Source organism: Haemaphysalis longicornis, unplaced genomic scaffold (assembly GCF_048455015.1).
Source record: "Haemaphysalis longicornis isolate Haplotype H1 unplaced genomic scaffold, Haemaphysalis longicornis Haplotype H1 scaffold_10, whole genome shotgun sequence".
Taxonomy (NCBI): domain Eukaryota; kingdom Metazoa; phylum Arthropoda; class Arachnida; order Ixodida; family Ixodidae; genus Haemaphysalis; species Haemaphysalis longicornis.
The window spans coordinates 109,061,132-109,078,592 of NW_027526204.1; the positions used below are offsets into that span (position 1 = coordinate 109,061,132).

Genomic DNA, 17,461 nt, shown 5'->3' on the forward strand with positions numbered 1-17,461 from the left:
GGAGAAGTGAATCTGATATCCTGCCTTCCTCAGCTTGTTCCACGCGCGGCGAGAGAGACGTGTATTAGTTATATATATATATATATATATATATATATATATATATATATATATATATATATATATATATATATATATATATATATATATATATATATATATATATATATATATATATATATATATATATATATAATCAGGTGTGACGCTCGCGCGCGAGGCCACGAAATAACTATAATTTGCGTTCAGATATTATCCGACGGTGTGACAAGTTATTGGCGACCATGAGGCATTTTGGGACCCTCAGGTAAATACTTTTCTTTGAAGAATGTCGGCCACACGAGAGTACTAGTTGAATTAAATTTCTTTGCGTGAGTGGGGTTATGGAAGTAAATTCTGTTCTGCCACGCAAGGTACAGTATACTGTGTAATCGTTACCCTAAACTTGGTTGTCTTCTGTTGCAAGCGCTGCTCCCTTGGTTTATCATACCTAATGACTGTATGCAGAATGGTGAACTTGGGGGGACTTGGGGGCTGAAAAAATCTTCTGTCTACGTATGCTTCCTTGAAAGAATGATTGGGAAAAAAAAGGGGGGGGGGGGATTGGCGGCTGAAAAATCTGCGTACACTCTTCGCTGAAAACACACTCTGCCCAAATGGGCATGACCTCTTTTCCGCGTACTGCTCTCGGGTATTGCTATTGACGCAAAGGCGGAGAAGATGAAACGCTGAAAAAAAAAAGAGAAAAAGAACACTTTAGATTTGAAGTCGGGAGATGAGCGCGCTCCCTTCGGCCGCGTGAACTTAATTTCAGCAGCGCGTTTCCCCCGGTGATGAGGCGGTGGGCTGGCGGCGAATCCAATCTTCCGAAACGCGGCTCGAAATACACCTCCCTTGCATATCGATTGGTCGCGGCGCACCGCTGCTCCATTCACGCGGCGAGCCGGCGACCCGGAAGCGAGAGCAGCATTTTTAGGGGGCAAGACAGACCTTACCAAAGCGGCAGGAATTTGTCGCTTTTATGTATGAATTACACGCATTACCTGGTGGCCATACGCTGAAAAAAATTTCTTTATCTCTGCATGAAAGAAATCTGTTAACGCGAGAAGTGAGCATGCTTCTCTGTAATACTAGCGTTCGCTTCACCGCACTACTACTCGTGCTGCTGTGGTGGCTGCTTTACAGGCGGGTCGCTGGCAGGAGTCGAGAAAGCCAGCCAACGAGGGCCATTGGAACTGGGAGTAATTACGATGGTTGATGTTTAGTGGTGCAAAGGAACTGGGATTAGTAGGCAAAAATTGCTTCCCATAAAAAAGGTGTTGCGCATTGCCATCTTATATACTCCGCGGTGGCCGCTGTGTTGCGGGGGTCCCGTCGAGTGTCTGCGCAGGTCCCACTCGCCGGTGCCCCGATGGGTGAGCTTTCAGCTCTGGAAACTTCAGCTCTTCACTGAAAGTGTTATCGCCTCACGATTCCAGTCGGTCCTTGCCTACACCGGACTGGGTTCACGACGCCAGCGTACGTTTGTGCGTGATGTTTTCGACCGCAGTCGTACCCTTGACCCCCTCCCCCTCTTTACGTCACTTACCTCTTAACCCACCCTTTAATTTTCCGCCAGTATTCCTCTTACCGGAGGGCGCCGATGATACCTACATCCACCGAAACGATAGACAAACATTTCTTCGCATACGTAGGCACTCGTTATACCTATGTCGCCTTATTCGAACTATCGCTTTACCGAAGTTTCCCAGAGCAGATCATCCTCGCTTTTAACGAAGTACCACTTATAACAAAGTCAGTTTTCTGTTCGGGGAACAAGGGTTAAATGTTCAAATAATTGATCTAATAGCCACACCACGGCCTACTTACAGATATTTCTGCAGAGCTACTCGGCAAATGTCGCTCGCGTGTCGCGCGCGGCTGACACGTCGCGTGCGGCGGCGACGTCGATAGCCCGTCTGCTTGCACCGACCTTGCGCAAGTGTTGCCGCTCGAGCACTCGCGAACTTCCACAGTGGCCGGGCAGGTAGGTCGAGGACTCCGTGGCTGTGTTGCGTACGGGTCCGTAACGTGCAACGCTCGTCTCCCTTCTCCGTTTGGAATCGGCCAACGCGTCAAAGTCGGTAGGTGGAAGGTTAAAGCCCGCACATGATATACGCAATGCTAATTAGTATTTACTCGGTCTTGTTATTTTTGTCTTAGGTCGTTCTGGATTCCTGTGCAAGGGGAGGAAGCAACCGTTCTCAGTTATTGTTGGTATACCATTTAGAGGGATTTGTAGCGCTTGAAGTGAAAAAGAAAGAACAGGAGTGGCGCGGAAGCGTAATTTCGGATCACGCTCTGTTTTTCTCGACAGGTGTTGAAAATGACGAAGGTGCAAAAAAAAAAAAAAGTCGAGAAACTTCTTGGCGCTAACTTTATACAACGCAACGATTGGTATTAAATGACGTAACGTCCACGTTAACTTCGCAGAGGTCCTCAACGGCTGATACTGCCTTAATTTCTTGCGTCAGTTACTGGAGTGCTGCTCGGTCTTATCAATTGTGACACGACATCTTAATATCTACAATTAAAAAAAAACCTTTTCTGTGATAGTTTGATACACTAGTTAGCGATATGCTAGCTATGGTGAAGCAAGTAAGCAGCTGTGATCGTGGCTGTGGGCAATTTCGCTATCTCGTGTGCGGCTCATCTTATCGCCAAAAGCCAGAAATGCTTTCAACAAATGATTCCAACCGCAGTGTAGTAAACGGCACGTTTTAGCGGTGAATTCTGGAAGCACACGCCGGCTCAGACGCTTTAAACAAGTGCTCTATCTTTAAACTCCAGCCAGTACAGACACGTTAGCATAAGCGTCCAAAAACACGCAAATTAACGGGTAATGAACAGGTTCTAATTAATTAGGCACCGCGCAGTTATAATTTATATCCCGAGACAGAGGCAAGCGTAACGAGGCACTCCGGCTGGAGAGAAGAGCCTCCCGACTTTGCGTATAATCTAAGGCACGTGCCGCCCTTAATTGAAGTTTGAAACCGCGAAACGTTAAGGTTAGAGTCACTCCAGTTTAAGCCTCCAATTAGTTAAGCACACGATTATAGAGCAGCGTATACGCACGCTACTAGCGACGCTAGGCAGGGTTAAAATATAATAGGGGCAATGTAGAGGATGCCGGCCGACGCCGAGAAAGCAAAAACAAATTGACGTACTCAGTGCCTCGTGTGGCGCAGCGATGCTGAGAGATTAAGTGGCTACCATGGCTTGGCTAAAAGGCTCAGCGTTGCGCCGTGCCTCGAGAGATACACATCGAGCAAAGCAGGGGCGCTTTCTGAAACACAGCGTTACTGCAGCGCTTTAACGCGTACTAAATCCCCGCAAGGCTTCCACGTATACGCACCGCTGTGCTAACGTAATCGGAGAGGGCGCACGGAGGTGTGCCTCAGGGCTTGAAAGTGGCGCTTAGCTTCTTCGCTTCTTCGTTTATCATATTTCGTTTTTTTGAACGCGGTGGCATTTTTACTACACTCGTCTGTTCCGTGTACCCGAAGAGTGTCGACTTCCCGTTATCTCCCCACTGCACAGATTCTCTCCGTTTTAAAGCGAAGCTCTCAGTGCCTCACTGCTGGCGTTGACGTCCGAGCAAACTAGACTGCAGAAAAGCCAAGTTTACGCAGTGGGTTTCACATAAATTATACAGCGCATAATATAACAATGGGGTGTCTTTGCGCACCTAACGGACTTCTAGGAATTCGAAAAATGTAGTTTGACAGCAGACACGCTTTGCGATGATGATGATGAAATACATTCTCTAATCACGGTTGTACGTTGGCTTTGGACTTTGGCTGAGTTGAAACGGACTTTGGCTTTGGACTTTGAAAGAGTGGATTTTTTACTTTGGCTGGGTTGAGGTGGACTTTGAATTTGGACTTTGAGAGGAGTGGATTTTGGACTTTTGCGTTGACTCGGGTTGCACGGGAGACATCTTGCCGTTTTAACCATCTTTCTCTTAGGTATTGGGCTTTGATTTTTTTTAGCTTAGTTTTCTTAACACGGAATCCTACCTTAGCGCACTATATGTGATGACGAGTTTTAGGAAGCATGATAATTAGTGCCATAAAGTGCACCGTACCGCCGTACGGGTACGGCGTGGTGAGGGGCATCACACTGTCGTTGGCTGACGGACGCTGTTGACGGGTGCCTTGGCTGTTCTCAGGTCAGCTCGGAGCTTCAGCCTGCGTGATGCCAGTAGCGATGCCATAGAGCTGTCCTTCCGCACATTATGCGTGCCGAATTGCACGATTCGATTCCGTGTCAAGGCACACACCTACCGAGCCGTGAGTAGTGTGGAAATGCAACGCAAAGGAGAGAATTGCTAGAAGGAAAACAAAGAACGCAGAGAGACGAAAATGCGGAGCAACATGCGTGCTGACATCGCGCCGTCAACGACGTCGGCTAGTGAAGGGAATATTTTTACTCTCGCCGAAGCGCTCGCTGAGATATCAGGACGACCAGACAAACACTGACGCCAGGTCTGCGAGAGATAAGGCGGAACCGTAAGCGTGCTGGGCGCCTGACACCTCGACTGCCTCAACACCTCGTTAAGGAAAGCCGCCGTGCAGTCCAAGAGTGTGGTGCGCTGTGGACGCCTTCGAGATAACACTGTGCACTTTTCTTCTAGTCGTCCACAAGTCAGGTGTCAGGTCTGGACCGAAGACGATGACGTCGTCTTGTCGTGAACCAACGAGGAGAGCGAGGGCGGGTCGTGGTGGACCGCTAATTATGACGTAAGTGCCGTGCTGGCGTCCATATCGCAAAAGCGGGGTTGCAACGGTCAACGGGGGCTGTAATAGACCCGTACTCAGCGCCGGCCTATCATTATTGGTGTTATTACGGCGACGCGAACACGAGGCGCTGCCTGCTACCGGGGATAGCAGGTGCTGATAACAGCCTGCATCGCTGCTGCGCGAATCCGCCCCAGTTTTGTTCCCCGTTTCGCCGGCTCGGTGCTCAGGAAGTTGAGCGGGCCAGCGATCTACGCATTTGATTGTCGCCGACGGAGCGAGCGCCGTCGTCGACGTGACGCGTTTTGAAAACGACGCGCGCGCATTTCTCCCGAGCATGTCGCCGCGAAGTCGAGCTCCTCCCGCCAGATCCATTTCGCATCGTAAATAGAATCCCTACGCTTCTTGTCAACTGAGCTCTTTGAATTTTTATGCGCGCGGCCGTTCAACCGCCATGACGCATCCTGACGTTCTTGCGCTGCCGTTTATTTCTCGCGGCCGATTTGTGTTTGTAAACAACGCGTGGGGGCGCTGCCGTCGTTAGCGACCGAAAGCTGTAGGCATTGGAGTGCCTACAGTTTTGCAGTCACCGCTATTTGGACAGCCAAATAACACAATAAGAAGGGCAGTCCCGCCTGCGCTGATTGTGTATATGTCGGCCTATATGTTCCGCTTGCGCAGCTGTACATGTATGTAGATTCGTGCGTCGGCATTCTGCATGAAGTACCGGTGGAGGCATACATCTAGCTACCGCTCCCTTCTTTTCCTCCCTATCCTTCCTTGTCTGCCGCTGTTTGTACCTTCTCTCCTTCATTTCGTCCGTCGCCTTCCTTTCCGTATGTAAAGACACGCGCTTTCTCGGCGATGATGTTCTCGCTCTTTCGTTCTCTCGCCAACTGTTCCTCCGGGACGATGAAGATAAAAGACAAGACTGAAGTTACATCCTCATCGAGGCACTTTATTGCCAGCACCTGCGGCCCAAATGGCGGCCACCTGCGGTTGATTAAGCGTATTAACGGACGCTTTTCCCAATGTAGGCCGCATTTCGGCTGGTTTTGTAGAGCGATAACTTAGCCGTCTCTTTTTTGTTGTTGTTCTTCTGGTTGGTATTAACGAGACGTGCAACGCGTGCAAGTGCGCATCTGTTCTAAATCCATCCTCACACACTTAGAGCCAATTTCTTGTTTTGTTCGCTCGGTTCGTGATTTGGACTCAAGTTGGGGCACAATGCGTCTCATTGACGAGGCTGGAAATACAGGGCGCGCATTGAACGCGCGAAGGTCGTTGAGATCTGAACAAAAGACGGAGCAGCAATAATGTATAGTAATACAAAGCCTGTCTGTCGGCGCATTTTCGCCGTTGAGTTGGTGTGAATGGAGTGTTAATAATTATTGCTCGCCATGTTTGCGAGGGCCTAACACGCGAATTAAATAGATGATATATAATTATGTTATCATTCACTAGATAATTAATAGCTGATAGACAAACCATTACATAATAAGGTAGTTTTACGTGGAAAGGCAGTTGTTACTTGTGGGGCGCCGCTGCCCGACGACTGCGCATACATTCCACGAGATTTCGGCGCTCTTTAAAGAACACTAAGTGATCTAAATTTCAGCGAAGAAAAGTAGCTAACTCTTGCAGGCGACTGTCCCATTCAGTCATCGCCGATTTTTTTACGGGGCGCAAGGACGTTGTTACGGGCACTTCAATAATCCCTTCTATACTCGGTGAGAACTTAAGAACGGCACCGGAAGTTGCCGCTGTGCCTTATCACCGTAGCCGGATGTTTCTCCGCGCGGCGCAAGTAGGGCGTTACTGGGAATATTTTGAACATGGCGTGAGCCGTTCCCACGATTTTTCGGACTTAATATGCTTATAAACGACTCCAGCGACGAGAAACAAACTGCGTGAGACAAGGCAGACGATATCACGCATTCATAGCAAACCCCTTTCAAAACGCGCGCGCGCACTGACGTCACGGGTCCGGCGCTTTGGCGGAGTGATACACTACATGAGGTGGTGCCGTTCTTGAGTTGTAACCGAGTATAGCTAAATCTCTCTATTCCTTCGAGACAAGCTTCGTGCTGGGGTTATACGATCCAACGCTATCATTAAACCTCCCGCACTGAATGTGCTTCCTCTCTCTACAAAATGCGGTTAGAAAGGGCAGGAATGAGGTAATGTCAGCTCGCTAAGGCTATCTAACAAACGTGCGTCAATTCACTCATTGCCAATGGTTAACCAGCGAAGCTGTAACGTGCGGCCTTTGTTGACGCAGGTCCGCCCTCACCGCCGAAACATCTACCCGCCATTGGAGAGTTTTAGCATACCGTGTGTACCGTGCGTACCGGGACCCGACTGCGCATGCGCGCGCGGGCGCGGTGAGGGGGGCCGCCCTTCACCGGAACTATGCTACCCTACCGCAACGAATGCGCACATGCCCAATCGGGTCCCAGTACGCACGGCTCGCACGGTACACACAGTATGGTAAAACCAGAGTCCTTCAATGCCTTTCTGGTCGTGAAACTTCGCCATCACGCTATGGGAGAGCTTCGTTCGCTGCCGCGCCGCAGCGCCGGTGTTAATCGGAGGGCAGCCGGGGGCGTGGTCAGAGCGCGTTTGGCAGGGACCGGACCACGGAGTAAGATAAAACAGACGCTCGCCGCCTTATCAGCAGTGCGCTTTCGCTTTACGTGTCGTGGGCCGCTCAAATGGACTTATCATTTTGTGAGTGGCGAAAAAAATTGGTGCGAACGGGCATTCTGCTACTGCGTTCCTGCCTCCGGTCTGGCTACAGAGCAGCGGCGGCCGCCCGATGCCCTCCGATCTGCGGTGGCGCCCCTCGCGGTAGCTTTTGTCCCCGTACGAAACTTGGCCGGGAGTTTCATGACCAGAGAAGCATTGAAAGACTCCCGTAAAACTCTCAATTTCCGTTTGTTCTGTGCTCCACGCAGTAGCTAGCTGCGCGGCCGCTCTGTTGCGAGAGAGATAAACCCAGCCGATCTCTCCCCTTAGCTCAAACACCACTCCAACGGGGTTTGTTTCGCGCATAAGCGCACGGGGTCGCGCCGGAAGAGTTTTCTGCGTACACAGGACCGCCGTATTTTCATTTCGCCTAGCCATGTCAAGCTTTGCGTTAATGTTTTCCGAAGGCAGCAACGCTGCCGCTTCGTTCCCCGAGCGAGACACGGGGCGACGGCGTGCGCGCCTGCCGCCGCCGGCAGCGTCTTTTCTTTTCCTGGTTGGGCGCCGAGCGCGGACGGAAGGCGAAACCGATCGGCGTCGCCGAGGCCCCGCGGCGAAGGCGTCGATCGGGCAGATCATTTACCTCCCCGGTTCCTGCAGCAGCGGGCGGCGGCGGCCGGAGGCACGCGTCGAGCGCGCGCTCCCGCTATCGCTCCCCGAAGCCGGTTAACCGCGGAGCCATGGGTGGCCCGTGTGGTCAATTTGAATGTCGCTCATTTCTGTATACAATCTCCGTGATGTGTTTTGTGCTCACGGAAACAAGTTAAAACGAGGCGACACAAATGTGAGACTCCCTTTAAAACGAACTCGAGGAGGCTGTGAAAATGTGTCCGTATTATCAGGAACTCGTCTTAAGCGGAGGTTTTTTTTTTTGCGTTGTCCACGTTACAAGAGGGAAAATGTGTTGTCTGTCTTAACCACAGAGTTCGTCTTAACCGAGTTTGTATTAACCGAAGTCTGCTGTAGTAGGAAATTACGACATGGAGGAAACTTGCACACGTCCTTGACTTCGAACGTTTGAGATTCTGGTCTCGTTCGCCGAACTCGTCTGTGAGGCGCGATGTTGTGCGGGTTGATACGTAACTGCGAGTTACTCGTTGAGACGAACTCGGTTGTGACGAACTTCATTGTTAACTCAAACAGCACCTTTGGCTCACTTCTAACGCTCACAAGACAAAAAAACTGCCGCTTAAAAGGAGCTTCTGATAATACGAACAAATTTCCACCGTCCCTTCGAGTTCGTCTTGAAGAGAGTTTCTTCTGCCGCGCAGCTGCAGAATGGAATGGCCTTCCCCACGTCATCGTTTCTGTCACCTGTCTATCACATTTTGTTCAAATAGTATCGATGTACCTGTCTTGTTAAAAAAAAAAACTGTGGCATTTGTAACACCTCTGTACAACCCACCCCTTATGTAACACCCCTTGTGGGGTCTTTAAGGAAATAAAGTGAAGCAAAGTAGAGTGAAAAATTTAACGTATGTACTTACAAGGGTCGCATGCGTACAAGGGTCACATAAGCACAAAAAGGTATTTACGCCTGCTGAAGCATCATGCGCACGGGAATTTTTCGCGTTTCGCCCTCATTGAAGGAACCTGCGCCACGGCGGGGATTCGAACCTGCGACCACGTGCCCAGCAGCGCAATGAGCTTAACCAGCGAGGCGGGCTAATTTCGAGCGCTATTTTTCTCCCTAATGGCGGTGTGGGCACGGCGGTTTCAATTTTGTCGGTATACGCAGCTTTTGATGTTGGTTCGTCTTCTGAGGTTAATTTATTCGACTGCCGGCTACTGAATCAGCGCCTTGTAGAACCTTCTGAAGACTGATAACGCTGAATAAAGCATCAGTTGGGGAACTGTGCATGTCTCCCTGTCTTACTTTAATTTCTTACTTACAGCGCAGCTGTTAGCGGTGCCTTAGGCGAGATTATGTCGACCAACCGCTCTATCCCATCATGCACCGCGGAAACGTATGATAAAACACACCCACAAAGAGGAATTGACCGAGGACGGTGATATATCTCTAATCGACCAAGCAAATACAGTGAAAATCTCGTTAAACCGTACCCGCACAAGCCGCAGTTTCTTTTTATACGTAGTTAAGCCGAATCCCCGACTCGGTTTCCCTTTAACCTAATGCATTCGGATAAACCGTAGTGCCGGTTAGTACGTACTTTTTTCGCGTCCCCGTCAGGTACGGTTGAACAAGGTTTCACTAATTAAAATGCGCCGAAACGAGGCTCACGTATTCGTAAATTGCTGCTATTTTAAATTAGTCAAATCTTGCGTGTATTATGAGGCCACGTTGACTAGCCAGTGTTGTCAGCCTTTTTAAAGCCAAAACAATGCGAGCAGGCGAACGTGAACTGCAGACGGTTCGTGTCCGAGCTTGTACATCGATCGCCCGGAATTCTTTCCCTGCATATTTGTTTTAACTTTCCTTTCTAAATCACCATCACTACCTTCTTTTGTTCCACCTTCATCGTTTCCAGTCAATCGAGCTCGCCAACCGGCTTCTCAACGCACCCGCGAAAGCCTGCATGGTCACTTGGCGAAAATGCCTTCGCTCTTTTTGGAGTTTCGCCTATGTTTTTTTTTTTTTTTTCTTTATCTCGCTTTCTTTCGTCCTCGAAGCGGGTGGCAGCGAGTGCCGCGTTTCGATCGCCCAATCGAGCGGGGTTCGGGCCGCGGGCAGCCCTACATGCGTTCACCGGTCGTACGTCGTTCCAGGAGCGATGCTCACGAAGCCGTAGCCGAGCGCCGGGTCCGGAATCCTGGTGGCGTATTGCGGAAGTTATATGCCGATCTGTTCTTTTTTTTTTTTAAGGGGGGGGGGGGTAATAGATTTTCTTTACTTGCTTAAAAACCGGAAGATTTTGGTCTGTCTGTCTGTCTGTCTGTCTGCACCTCAATTCAGCCGCCCCGGTCAAAAGCTAAATAATGCTTAGATGAAATGCTTATACGGGCGAAACATTTCCGAAATTCTTAACCTGGTAGCATTCTTCGTACTTGTCAACATTTGTTAGCAAAAAGAAAACATTCTAAATATGTGAAGCTAAACATTTAACATAAATATAACTTACAGTGTTCTTTTAATTGAAAATAGGAGCGGGCGTAATTTTGGGGACAGCGAAGACAGAAAAACAATATTTTAACCGGAAATACAAAAAGGGCTCGCGCTGCAGCATTGGGCTCGTGGTCCGCAGCAGTAACAGCAGGTCCCGAAAGATGGCGCGGCAGCAGTGAAAACGCGGGAAATTTGAATTGAATTCAGCAAACCTCCACTGCGGTTTTCACGCAAGGACCGAGACAAGATGGGAACCTGCGTGGGAAGAGAGGAAGTCACGTGGCAGAGGCTAAAGAAGGCTATATCGTCTTTTGACTACGTTTGCAGCCAAGCGAGCAGAGACGCGGCCACTTTTTAAAGCGAAAGCTTTCTTAGTGCGACCGATGGCGTCCTGTCGAAAAATGAATGCATTTTCCCATAGACCGGTCGGTCGACTGAAAAGCTCTGACGAAATTTCTGAACACACGGCGCGAACGTGAAACTGGGCTTGCATTGTGTCAAAGTTGTTACTTGAAAATCGCAAAAAAAAAAAGAATTAGTTTCTATTTAAGACAATATATAGGCATCGATCATAAAAAAAGGAGTACAATACCTTATATCATAATTACCACGTATCATTCACTATGCGTTTGGATAGTTCGTAGATGCGTTTATGGCGTATTCGGATGGGCGTTTAAGAGCGCTCTGGAGTGCTCTGGAAAGCGACCGTGCCTTCGGTTGGTAGAATTCGAGTGCTCGAACTACCTTCGGTTGGCTCTTCCGGAGCGTTATCCTCCGACGGAGCGCTCCCGACCGCTCTGACTTCGAAGTGAGAGCGTGGCGCTATCTGGTCGGGAGGACGGGTCACGTGGCATAAAACGCCGTAGTTTACTACGGCCGGACTGGCGGCTTCCCGCGCTGGCTGCACGGTAGCGCTACAGGCGCGCTGCTCCGAGATCGCCGATGCATTCGGTTGGTACGCTGCCTCTTGCACTCTGATTGCGAGCCGCCTTAGCATCTGGCGACTCCGAGCCAGAGGACCGGAACGGCCAACCGAATACGCCATTAGTGCGCGAAAAATCGTCGCATGGGTTCGTTCTTCGATCGTTTCCGATTTGAGTCGTTGAAGGTTTGGCGATCGACTGGACGCCCTTTCAGCGAAGCTTGGAGTGGTGCACTTTTAGCTTTCGTGCCTTGCTGAGCACGAGGTCGCGGGTTCGATTCCCGGCCGCGGTGGCCGCTTTTCTGATGGAGGCGAAAAGCAAAAAACGCCCGTGTGTACGAGATTTCGGCGCACGTTAAAGGTCCCCGGGTGGTCAAAATTAATCCGGAGCCCTCCACTACGGCGCGCCTCATCGCCTGCGTTGCGTCGGCGCGTTAAACCTTTCAATCAATCAATCAATCAATCAATCAATCAATCAATCAATCAATCAATCAATCAATCAATCTGCTTCCGTGCTTCTCTCAGCTTTCTTTAGCATTTAGTAGGACTTGATTGCTGGCTAGTTGGTTCATGATGTACGAAAGAATAGGTTTGCGCAGAAGACGAGGACGAAGAGACGAGAGGACAGCAAGGGTTGGTAAACTTTTTCCCCCGTATTCCTTGTCCGAAAATGCGTACCTCATAAACGAGCAAGAGCAGTCAGTCCTAAGGGAAGGCCGTTTCCTCATCAAGGCACGAGCGCTCATGGTACGTTCGCCATTTGCAGCGGCTAAGGCCGCGGACTCGACGAGGGCTGGCGTAAATAAACAATGATCGCGGAACGAAAGTGGAACAGGAACGGCGGGAGGTTTTGTTTACCCGTAGCGTCGGAGAGCGCGGCTCCGTCAAGGTCCGGCCCCGCCACAGGTCGCGGGCGATGCCTGTTACGGTTGGAGCTTTTTATATGCAGTGCACTCTCGTTAAAGCCAACTCGATTATGACGAATTTGATGTATAAGCCGAACAACACTTTTTCAGTCTTGTCATATGCACGATGAAAAAAAGAAAAGAAAAGAAACGCCCGCTTGAGACCAATGTCTGATAATACGAACAAAATGTTCACGGGTTTGTGTTAACGAGTGTTTATACTGCATATATTAACTATGGATATAGCAGAACGTGATGTAAGGTTGGCTCCGAGCAAAACTGTGCGCGCAACGCGCACGTCACCACAGATCATCATCATTGTGATGATGATGATGATGATCATCATCATCATCATCATAATGCAGCTCTTCCTAACAAGAGGTTTCTTACACTTATCATACGGCACAGTGGTGAAAGAGTAGACAGTAGGCAGTGCAATGGCCCTGAAGTGTCCCTGGACGTGTCTTGATGCTGTTTACAGGCTGTCTGTGTATCTGTTCGCAGTACCTCCCAGGGTTTTTCTACTCGGCACACTGATAGGTACCTACCTCTACTGCTGTTTTTTTTTTTTTTTAACGAATACTAACAACGCTGCTAATCACTAAAGATATAGGCCGCAAGCAAACTCTCCCTGCAGCTCTACTGGGCTACCACTACCACCAACTGCGGTACCGCCAACAACCCGCAACACAACTACAGCTAACTACCGCCTTCCGGCATCGCGTTCGCTCCGTTATTGACCGGTGCTGGCCATAATATCGCTTGGCCGGGTAATCTTGCCGCACGACTCTTCGACTTGCGCGCCGACCTCTCCTCCTGTTTACCCCATTCTCCTGGCCTTCCTGCCTTCCTCCCTCTCCCCCTTTCTTCCCTACTACCCCTTTCTAGCAGGCCCCTCTTCCTTCCTTCCCACTTCCTCCTTCCCCTCCCTGTTTCCCCCTCTCCTCCCCCCCACCGGCAACCCCTTTTCCGGGCCCGTCTCGTATTGTGACGTGCCCGACGCGCGCCCCTTCAGCGCGGAGTCGCGGATCGAGCGACCCGGATCGATACCCCGCGTCCCTAAATATACGTGTCACGGCACTCGTGGTCCGAATTATATTACTTCATGCTTTTCGCTGCCGTCCGGCAGTGGGCTGTCGCGCGAGTCGTCGCTCCCTCCTGGCCTTTTTTATTGCTTCCTCTTTTTTTGTCTTTGTGGGACTCGCGAGCAGTGGTCATCGTCGATGCGGTCGCTGTAATCCCGTCCCCTCGCGCTTTATATGCGCTCTGTCTAACCAGCGGTGCTATTCGGAAAAGCACGTAAAGTATTGAACTTCCTAACTACGCACGCCAGACCGCAATTAGGGGGCCCCACGGCCCTAGGCAGATAGCCCGTATCGAACGTGGATTCGGCATCGTTTGGACGAAAAATTGGCGCAGCTTGCACCAAAAGTGCAAGGCTGGAGCTGGGAGTCGACCTAGTTCCTTCCAGTTTTGCTAAGTTTTGCTGAGTTTTGCTATAGGCTTTGCTACGTTTTGTTAGGTTTCTCCGTGTTCTTGCTTGGTTGGGGAACGTGTTGGGGGGTGAAGTCAAGTTTACCCGGATTTCACAAGGCCGTTCCGGTCGGTCCCCCGCACTGACAGCGGATCCCAGGGGGGATGAAGCTGGGCCGACCCCCAGCTCCGCTGTTTCTCCTGCCTTGCACTACTAGTGCAAGCTGTGCAATTCTTTTTTTTTCGGATTTAGTAGCGCAAGAGAGACTAACACCTTTAAAATGGTATTGTGAGGGTTGCGCGTTCGCGTATGACCCCTTTTTTTTAACGCTCCAGTAGGCGCCAAAGCCGGCTTCACTGTTATACTACCCTGTCTGCGGTGGTGCAGCCTTTACAGGCGCGCAGTTTCTATGCTTAGTATTTTTTTTTGCTAACGCCACCGGACCAAGCTGTATTAAACAGCTTCGCTGTTGAAAGTTACCGCGTTAGGATATTAGGCGGAGTGATTTAAAGGCCGAGTGTCTTCGGTTGTGTACCGACTGACCTTCGCAGACTACCGGTGTTGACAACCAGTTTAGAAGCGAAGGTTCGAAAGGGCGAATACGAATATTCGAATATAAGGTTCGAATGGGAGAATATTAATTCGAATATGCGTAACCACTAACGGTAAAGGCTTAATTGCGAACGTGAAGAACAAGGAAAATGAAGACAGTGCCGGTGAAGGGTTCAGGGCATAACTAAACGCACCCTTCTTTTCCGCCTCCCACACCGCGTGTGTTTCTCGGTCCTTCTTATGTATATATACACAGGCTGAATTTCCTTTAAGCAAATGTCCATGGTGGGTAGTTGTCCTTATTCTTTTCCCCTGGCTTAGAATGCTACCTTAGTGACGCGAAAAGGTTCGAATTGTGAACGAATTCGGGTGTGACAGAATAAATACAAAATTCCTCGGGAACCTAATTAAGTCTGCTTATGTGTTTTGAATGCGAAAGCCTAGCGATTATCGAAATCTTCTTTACAACGTGTTTTCGTCTCATTCTTCGCTTTTGTTTCTTCAACTTTTTACCCGAATTATTCCGACAGGCAGGCTGGGGGCGCAATTCATACCTAACCTTCCCCACAGTCAGCGCTCTCCTGTGCACGCACGTGCCGACGCGTGTACCTGTCACGGCGCATGCGCGTTTGGCTAATTGTTGTTCCATTCTGTCAGGTATTCCTGGTAAGAGCACCTGGCTGCTCGTCTGGCGACCCGGGTTCGAATCCCACACGAACCCAATTTATTTTCCCTTCACATCGGCGGCCATCTTGGTACAATTCGTGTTCACGACGGCAACGACTACGGTCACTTTTCACGGCTGGTGAAGTAACTAAGGCTTTCGCTCTAAAACATCGTTTCGCTACGAGTTCATGCACTGCTCCACGCGATTAGAGATGTGATCGGTTGAAAAAAAAAAACATTTGAAAAAAAGAAACAGGTTTTTCTTTCATTTTTTTTTTTACCGGGATAACATTGAAAAAAAAAACAGCTCTTCTACAGGGGAAGTCGTTGTGATGCGACGAATCTGCAGTGAGGGAAACGCTTTCTGAAATCAATGCCTTGATGTGAAATCATGCGCATATTTGGAAGCTCTACCGGGACTTATGTGATGCAGCATGTGACAGTTATATTTTTTTCAGTGTTGACGGAAAAATTTGTAGGGCACTTAAGTATCTTGATTGATTTGAAGGCGAAAGTCAGCGATTAACGAAGACTTCTTCACTGCTGCATCGTGCTTGCGGGGCCTTCACCATCACCTGTCATGCGGCACGCATCCGGATAGTTCTTGATCCATCCAGGTATGGTACAGGGTTAGTGCTGCAGTTACCGCACTTGGCTGCGGCTTTTGAACACCCGGGTTCACATCCCATTCGAACCGAAATAAATGCCTGTGTTGGTTTCATTCGTGTAGTCGCCAGGAACTACGGTCACTTTTCGCGTTTGATGCGACATCTAAGCTTTCGTCTTAAGAAGTACATGGAATTTTTAGTGATGTTTGCGAAATCGTCTTTCTTGACTTTTTCGTATCTTTTTGAAAAAAAACACATGAAAAAAAACCTGTTTTTTGTTTCATGCCCCTCAAAATTTCATGAAAACTTGCATGTCTATGTAACTGGGTGCGCTTAAATGCCACGCTTCTGACAATGAGGCCGGGGAAGTTGGAAGCAACGGGACGTGCGTTCGAAGCGACATCTCGCTCACGAATTCTCCCGATAAAAAAAAAAAAAAATAAGTTCAACCGGCAACCTGATACTTCGGTTTCTCCTCTTCTTGTCAGATTAGCGAGGAGGACTGCCTGCCCGCGAGAGATATCCCGACCTGACACCACTTAGATGGAAAGGCCCTCGCACTGAGAGAACGCTTCAGATGATACGTCGCTTTGAAGGGATGATACCAAAATACGTCGCGATTCGTCGTCAGAGCCTGCCACTTACTCGGAAAGATACGTTGTCTAGCGTCTTGGAAAGGAGGTATTCACGGGACCTTATATCCTGAGTAGCGTTGACCTAGCTGTCAAGTGCGGTTGGAGAGGGTCTACTCCAGCGTAAAACTGCACGCGACACGAGCAGTGGCTTTGACCAGCTGCGTCAGTACCCCCTCTCCCTCTTTATTATTATTTTTTTTTTACTTTGGTATTTGGTCTCCCTAGTTGCCCGCTTTTTTTTTTTTACTTGCGTTTATGTTGGGAAAGTACCGTTCGTTTGCCAGCGCCGCGGTGCCTACGGGCGTAAGCAAAACATTATAAAACTGCCGCTAACAGCTGCGAGGTCTCAATAGGCCGCTCAGCGCAGTCAGGCCGCACAAAAGAGCTGCGCTGACGAAGGGCCCGAGTTCTTGCGTATACTGTTTCTAGGCCATATACTCCAAGTCAGTTGCTGCACGAAGTCGAGGCAGGCAGTCGAAGTCTAGACGGGAGGGATATTGACTTCCGAGAGTGTTTCGCCTGATTGTTTCCGCAGCTTGAGGAAATAAAGAAATAAATCTGGAAGACGTCTACGCCGATTCGAGCGATTGAACGCGGAAAGGCATCAGACACCTATGAAACGTGAATGCTCTTCTTTTTTCGTAAGGATTTCACCTGCATTTCGCCGAGACATGTTTCGCTTGGTTTACCGTATGTGATTGATTGATTGATTGTGGGGTTTAACGCACCGACGCAACGCAGACGATGAGGCGCGGCGTAGTGAAGGGCTCCGGATTAATTTTGACCATCTGAGGATCATTAACGTGCGCCGAAATCTCGTACACACGGGCGTTTTTGGTTTTCGCCTCCAACAGAAAAGCGGCCGCCGCGGCCGGGAATCGAACCCGCGACCTCGTGCTCACCAGCGCAACGCTTTAGCCACCGAGCCACTGCGGCGGGTACCGTATGTGATAACGAAGTCACTTTGTTCGAAATCTCGCCCTATTCGATATGTTTCAGTATCAACTCTGTAGTGCACCGAGAACAAATCATACCCGCTCTTAACGAAGTATCGCTTACAACGAAGCCAGTTCGCTGTAACGAATACCTCGTTGTGACGAGGCTTTATC

The 17,461-nt window shown here is 49.5% G+C and overlaps 1 protein-coding gene across 2 annotated transcripts in view; it reads left to right on the plus strand.

Moving 5' to 3' along the window:
- Window positions 1-17,461, plus strand: part of LOC144159093 (uncharacterized) — a 155,104-nt gene that overhangs the window by 105,160 nt on the left and 32,483 nt on the right. The window contains exon 1 of one of the 2 annotated variants that reach the window (XM_077690368.1): window positions 4,581-4,781. The exons of the other annotated variant lie outside the window; for it this stretch is intronic. The gene's annotated coding sequence lies outside the window, so the exon portion shown is untranslated. Of the gene's footprint in view, window positions 1-4,580; window positions 4,782-17,461 lie in introns of those variants that run through there. 2 annotated transcript variants of the gene reach the window in all.